Raw genomic sequence first — 8,039 nt, 5'->3', positions numbered from 1 at the left:
CACACATGCTAGACACACACACACACACACACACACACACACACACACACACACACACACACACACACTGGACAAGCACACAAACACAGACACACACACACTGAACACACACACACGCTAGACACACACACTGGACACAAACACACACACACACACTGAACACACACACACATACACTGGACACAAACACACACACTGAACATACACACACTGGGCAAAGACACACATTCTAGACACACACACACACACACACACTGGACAAGCACACAAACACAGACACACACACACTGAACACACACACACGCTAGACACACACACACACACACTGGACACAAACACACACACACTGGACACAAACACACACACACTGAACACACACACACTGGGCAACGACACACACACACACACAATTGGACACACACACACACACACTGGACACACACACACACACACACACTAGACACACACACACACTAGACACACACACACACTACACACACACACACACACTAGACACACACACTAGACACACACACACACTGAACACACACACACTGAACACACACACACTGGATACACACACACACACACACACACACACACACTGAACACACACACACACACTTGACACACACACTGAACACACACACACACACACACTGGACTCACAAACACACACACACATACTGGACAAAAACACACACACACACTGGACAAACACACACACTCTTCTTCCTAAAATTGTGACCTTGACCCAGGACCTCTTACAATAACATGTATTTTATGTTGAATAACACATTGTACAATTACATACAATTATATATGGACATACGCTCCATAGTTGTACAAGTATACATGGATATATTGTACTTTTCATAATAAAACACACTTGAAACAAGAAAAGGCTTGTTACTTGTGAAAACAGTTTGTTTATTGATTTTACGTTTCCTCTGTCAGGTTGATGTTAACCTGCGACTGGTTGAAACATGAAACAAATATGAAATGAAATACAAAACAATTAAATATGTGGAATATAATTAAACAAATTGTACAATTAGTACACCAGAGTGTTGTGATGCATGGTTACTATAGCAACAGTGTTGTGATGCAGGATCACTATAGCAACAGTGTTGTGATGCAGCGTCACTATAGCAACAGAGTTGTGATGCAGGTTCACTATAGCAACAGAGTGTTGTGATGCAGGGTCACTATATCTCTCTGCTCTTTCTCTCTGTTCTCTCTGTTCTCTGCTCTTTTCTCTGCACTCTGCTCTGTCTCTGTCTGCTCTCTCTGTTCTCTCTCTTTGCTTTCTCAGCCTGCTCTCTGCTCTCTCTTCTCTATGTTCTCTGCTCTCTCACTTCCTCTGATCTCTCTGCTCTCTCTCTATGCTTTCTCTCTCTCCCTCTGCTCTCCCTGATCTGTCTCTCTGCTCTCAGCTCTCTCTGCCCTCTCTCTCTCTCCCTCTCTGTTCTATCACTCTTTTCTCTCTGTGCTCTGCTCTCTCTTTTCTCTGCTCTCTCTCTTTGCTCTCTCTTCTATGCTCTCTTTCTGCTCACTCTGCACTCTCTGTTCTCTCAGCCTGCTATCTATTCTCTGCTCTCTCTCTCCCTCTGCTCTCTCTGCTATATGCTCTCTCTCTTTCTTTTCTCTCTGCTCTCTCTGTGCTCTCTCTGCCTCTGCTCTCTCTGTTCTCTGCTCTCTCTCTCCCTCTGCTATCTCTCTTCTCTCTGTTCTCTGCTCTCTCTGCTCTTCCTCCCTTTGCTCTATCTGCTCTCTGCTATCTCTGTTCTCTGCTCTCTCTCCCTCCCTCTGCTCCCTCTGCTCTCTTGACTCTCTGCTCTCTGCTCTTCCTCTGCCCTCTCTCTGCCCTCTCTGTTCTCTCTCTCTCTGCTCGCTCTCTCTGCTGTCTCTGCTCTCTCAGCCTGCTCTCTGCTTGCTCTATCTCTGTTCTCTCCTCTCTCTGCTCACTCTGCTCTCTCTGCTCTCCCTATCTGGTCTCTTCTCTCTCCCTCTGCCCTCTCTATTTGCTCTCTTGCTTTTCCCTGCTCTCTCTCTGCTCTCTCTCTTTCTGCTCTCATTATCTGCTGTCTCTCTCTTCTCTCTGCTCTCTCTTCTCTCTGCTCTCTCTCCCTCTGCTCTCTCTCTCCCTCTGCTCAGTCTGCTCTCTCTCTGTTCTCTGCTCTCTGTTCTCTGCTCTCTCTCTTCTCTCTGCTCTCTTTCCCTCTGCTTTCTCTGCTCTCTCTTCTCTCTGTTCTCTGCTCTCTCTCTTCTCTCTGTTCTCTCTGCTCTCTCTCTCTCCCTCTGCTTTCTCTGCTCTCTCTTCTCTGCTCTCTTCTCTCTGTTCTCTCTGCTCTCGCTCTCCCTCTGCTTTCTCTGCTCTCTCTTCTCTGCTCTCTTCTCTCTGTTCTCTCTGCTCTCGCTCTCCCTCTGCTTTCTCTGCTCTCTTCTCTGCTCTCTTCTCTCTGTTCTCTGCTCTCTCTCTTCTCTCTGTTCTCTCTGCTCTCTCTCTTCTCACTGCTCTCTCAGCCTGCTCTCCGCTCTCTCCCTCTCTCCCCCTCTTTCTCTCTCTCTCTAATGCTCTCTGCCCTCTCTTCTCTCTCTCTAATATACTGATATGCAGCAACATTCAGAAAGTATTCAGACCCCTTTTTTACACATTTTGTCACGTTTACAGCCTTATTCTAAAATTGATTAAATGTGTTTTTCCCCTCATCAATCTACACACAATAACCCATGATTACAAAGCAAAAACGGTTCACTTTATGTGTGAACATTTTTATTTAAAAAAACGTAGATATCACAGAGGGAGAGTAGAGAGTCAGAACAGAGGACAAGAGAGAGAGAGAGGGAGGGTAGAGAGTCAGAACAGAGGGCAAGAGAGAGAGAGGGAGGGTAGAGAGTCAGAACAGAGGACAAGAGAGAGAGAGGGAGGGTAGAGAGTCAGAACAGAGGGAAAGAGAGAGAGGGAGGGTAGAGAGTCAGAACAGAGTGAAAGAGAGAGAGAGAGAGGGAGGGGAGGGAGGGGAGAGAGTCAGAACAGAGGGAAAAGAGAGAGAGAGGGAGGGTAGAGAGTCAGAACAGATGGAAAGAGAGAGAAGGAGGGGAGAGAGTCAGAACAGAGAGAGAGAGAGAGGGAGGGGAGAGAGTCAGAACGGAGGGAAAGAGAGAGAGGGAGGGTAGAGAGTCAGAACGGGAGAGAGAGAGAGAGGGAGGGGAGAGAGTCAGAACGGAGGGAAAGAGAGAGAGGGAGGGTAGAGAGTCAGAACAGAGAGAGAGAGAGAGGGAGGGAGGGGAGAGAGTCAGAACGGAGGGAAAGAGAGAGAGGGAGGGTAGAGAGTCAGAACGGAGGGAAAGAGAGAGAGGGAGGGTAGAGAGTCAGAACGGAGGGAAAGAGAGAGAGAGAGGGAGGGTAGAGAGTCAGAATAGAGGGAAAGAGAGAGAGAGAGGGGAGATTCAGAACAGAGGGAAAGAGAGAGAGAGGGGAGATTCAGAACAGAGGGAATGAGAGAGAGAGGGAGGGTAGAGAGTCAGAACAGAGGGAAAGAGAGAGAGAGGGGGGGGAGTCAGAACAGAGGGAAAGAGAGAGAGAGAGAGAGAGAGGGGAGAGAGTCAGAACAGAGGGAGGGGAGAGACTCAGAACAGAGGGAAAGAGAGAGGATGTGTGGAAGTTGCTTTATGTTTGGTAATCGGGGGCCTTTGAGCCCTGATGGGCTGGGTGACAACAGTGACTCTGAGAGTTTACTGTTGCTGTGGAGGGAGAGCAAGAGAGAGAGAGAGACTCTGAGAGATATGAGTCGCTGTGGAGGGAGAGGAGAGGAGAGAGAGAGGAGGGAGAGATTAGTCAGCAGAAATGATTCAGGACGACGTTCATCTTTAAATGTACTTCTTCATTTCTCTCTTTCCCCACTGAGGAAGATAAAAGACAGACAGACAGACAGACAGACAGACAGACAGACAGACAGACAGACAGACAGACAGACAGACAGACAGACAGACAGACAGACAGACAGACAGGAGGGCTAGGTAATCAGGAATTCCTCCCAAGGTGTATATTGATTTTAGTTCCCTTCTCATTAACTAGATGCTGACAGTGGCCAGAGATGGCTAGATTGAGCTCGAGGTGTGTGTGTGTGCGCGTGTGCATACAAGCGTTTTTACGTGTGTGTTTTTGTGAGAGAGCTAACGGGACTTTCGATAAGAATGACACACGCAGCCCTTATTCCATTTTCTGCTTTGTGTTTCAATTAGGTCGTAGTGGAATAGAGGCATGTGATTCATGAACCATTACTGCTGTTGGAAAACGTAGAAAGAGAGAAAGAAGGAAAGGAAGCAGAATGTTCTGAACTGCTTCACGGTCAGAAATTGGTCATGATGTTTCTCTGAAACAGTAAAGACTAAAGTTGGTCATGATGTTTCCCTAAAACACAGAACACTAAAGTTGGTCATGATGTTTCTCTGAAACACAGAACACTAAAGTTGGTCATGATGTTTCTCTAAAACACAGAAGACTAAAGTTGGTCATGATGTTTCTCTAAAACACAGAAGACTAAAGTTGGTCATGATGTTTCTCTAAAACACAGAAGACTAAAGTTGGTCATGATGTTTCTCTAAAACACAGAAGACTAAAGTTGGTAATGATGTTTCTCTGAAACACAGAAGACTAAAGTTGGTCATGATGTTTCTCTAAAACACAGAACACTACAGTTGGCTTTGCCTGTTTGATGGTTCGTCGGAAGACATAGCAGGATTTCTTGTAAGCTTCCATGTTAGAGTCCCGCACCTTGAAAGTGGCAGCTCTACACTTTAGCTCAGTGCGAATGTTGCCTGTAATCCATGGCTTCTGGTTGGGGTATGTACGTACAGTCACTGTAGGGACGACGTACTCAATGCACTTATTGTTAAAGCCAGTGACTGATGTGGTGTATTCCTCAATGTCATCGGAAGAATCCCGGAACATATTCCAGTCTGAGCTGCAAAACAGTCCTGTAGTTTAGCATCTGCTTCATCTGACCACGTTTTATAGACCGAGTCACTGATGCTTCCTGCTTTAATTTTGGCTTATAAGCAGGAATCATAAGGATAATTATGGTGTGATTTCCCAAATGGAGGGCGAGGGAGAGCTTTGTCCGCGTCTCTGTGTGTGGAGTACAGGAGATCATGAGGATAATTATATAATTATGGTGGGATTTACCAAATGGAGGGTGAGGGAGAGCTTTGTACACGTCTCTGTGTGTGGAGTACAGGAGATCATGAGGATAATTATGGTGGGATTTACCAAATGGAGGGCGAGGGAGAGCTTTGTATGCGTCTCTGTGTGTGGAGTACAGGAGATCATGAGGATAATTATGGTGGGATTTACCAAATGGAGGGCGAGGGAGAGCTTTGTCCGCGTCTCTGTGTGTGGAGTACAGGAGATCATGAGGATAATTATGGTGGGATTTACCAAATGGAGGGCGAAGGAGAGCTTTGTCCGCGTCTCTGTGTGTGGAGTTCAGGAGATCTAGAATGGTTTTCCCTCTGGTTGCACATTTAACATGTTGATAGAGATTTGGTAGAACGGATTTAAGTTTCCTGCATTAAAGTCTCCGACCACTAGGAGCGCCGCCTCTGGGTGAGCGGTTTCCTGTTTGCTTATTTCCTTATTCAGCTGACTGAGTGCGGTCTTCGTGCCAGCATCCGTCTGTGGAGGTAAATAAACAGCCACAAAGTATCTCTGAAATCTCTCTAAGCAAGTAGTGTGGCCTGCAATTTATCACAATATATACTACTTCAGGCGAGCAAAATCTAGAGACTTCCTTAGATACCGTGCACCAGCTGTTGATTACAAATATGCACAGACCCCAACATCGTCTTACCGTAGTGTGCTGTTCTATCTTGCCGGTGCAGCGTGTATCCCGCTAGCTGAATATCCATGTTGTCATTCAGCAACGATTCCCCGAAACACAGGATATTACAGTTTTGATGTCTCGTTGGTAGGATATTCGTGATCGTACCTCGTCTAGTTTATTGTCCATTGACGCACAATTATATATGGACATACGCTCCACATACACTGCTGATGTCGCAGAAAGGCCATAAAGCTCATCAAGGACAACACCCACCTGATCCACTGCCTGTTCACCCCACTATCATCCAGAAGGAGAGGTCAGTACAGGTGCATCATCACCACCGAGACACTGCCTGTTCACCCCGCTATCATCCAGAAAGAGAGGTCAGTACAGGTGCATCATCACCACCTGATCCACTGCCTGTTCACCCCACTATCATCCAGAAGGAGAGGTCAGTACAGGTGCATCATCACCACCCGATCCACTGCCTGTTCACCCCACTATCATCCAGAAGGAGAGGTCAGTACAGGTGCATCATCACCACCCGATCCACTGCCTGTTCACCCCACTATCATCCAGAAGGAGAGGTCAGTACAGGTGCATCATCACCACCTGATCCACTGCCTGTTCACCCATCATCCAGAAGGAGACCAGGTGCATCATCACCACCCGATCCACTGCCTGTTCACCCCACTATCATCCAGAAGGAGAGGTCAGTACAGGTGCATCATCACCACCCGAGACACTGCCTGTTCACCCCACTATCATCCAGAAGGAGAGGTCAGTACAGGTGCATCATCACCACCCGATCCACTGCCTGTTCACCCCGCTATCATCCAGAAGGAGAGGTCAGTACAGGTGCATCATCACCACCCGAGCCACTGCCTGTTCACCCCACTATCATCCAGAAGGCGAAGTCAGTACAGGTGCATCAAAGCTGGGACCGAGAGACTGAAAAACAGCTTCTATCTCAAGGCCATCAGACTGTTTATCAGCCACCACTAACATTGAGTGGCTGCTGCCAACACACTGACTCAACTCCAGCCACTTTAATAATGGGAATTGATGGAAAATTATGGAAAAAAATGCATCACTAGCCACTTTACAATGTTTACATACCCTACATTACTCATCTCATATGTATATACTGTAATCTATACCATCTACTGCATCTTGCCTATGCCGCTCTGTACCATCACTCATTCATGTATGTTTATGTACATATTCTTTATCCCTTTACACTTGTGTATATAAGGATTGTTGGGACTAGAAGCACAAGCATTTCACTAAACTCGCATTAACATCTGCTAACCATGTGTATGTGACAAATAAAATGTGATTTTAGTTTATTTAGTTGTACAAGTATACAAAAAGATATTGTATTTTTCATAATAAAACATAATTGAAACAAGAAAAGGCATGTTAATTGTGAAAACAAACAGTCGCAGGTTGATGTTTGTCATAAATCTTGACCTGGAGGCAGAACTGCGTGATTTCCACAAGATATTAAGAACCTGTTGATGCTAGGGGGCAGCATTTTCACTTTTGGATGAAAGGCGTGCCCAGAGTGAACTGCCTCCTACTCAGTCCCAGATGAGAATATATGCATAATATTATTACTGGTGGATAGAAAACACTCTGAAGTTTCTAAAACTGTTTGAATTATGTCTGTGAGTATAACATAACTCATATGGCAGACAAAAACCTGAGAAGAAATCCAAACAGGAAGTGAGAACTCAATTTAGAAAACAGTGCCATTGGATGTCCACCTTAGATATGGATGAGCATGCACTTCCTAGGGCTTCCACAAGATGTCACCGTCTTTAGATTCTGGTTGTATGATTCTACTATAAAGGTGGGGCTCATAATAGCTCTTTGAGTGGGTGGTCTGGCAGAAAGCCTCGGTCTCATTGCGCGCGGTCACGAGAGAGTGTCCTCCCGTTCCTATGCTTTTCTTCAGACAATGACATTCTCCGGTTGGAACCTTATTGCTGATTAATGTTTAAAACATCCTAAATATGGATTGCATACATCATTTGACTTGTTTCTACAACCTGTATCGTAACTTTTTGAGTTTTTGTCTGGAGGAATTACTCGTGCTTTTTGAAGATTGAATGCTGGGCTGAACAAGCTAGCAACAAGTGGCTAAATTATGGGCTTTTTGGAACTTTATGGAACAAATCAGTAATTTATTGTCGAACTGGGATTCCT

The sequence above is a fragment of the Oncorhynchus masou genome, chromosome 14 (genome assembly GCF_036934945.1).
Source record: "Oncorhynchus masou masou isolate Uvic2021 chromosome 14, UVic_Omas_1.1, whole genome shotgun sequence".
In the NCBI taxonomy this organism is placed as follows: Eukaryota; Metazoa; Chordata; class Actinopteri; order Salmoniformes; family Salmonidae; genus Oncorhynchus; species Oncorhynchus masou.
This window is presented reverse-complemented; position numbering follows the sequence as displayed.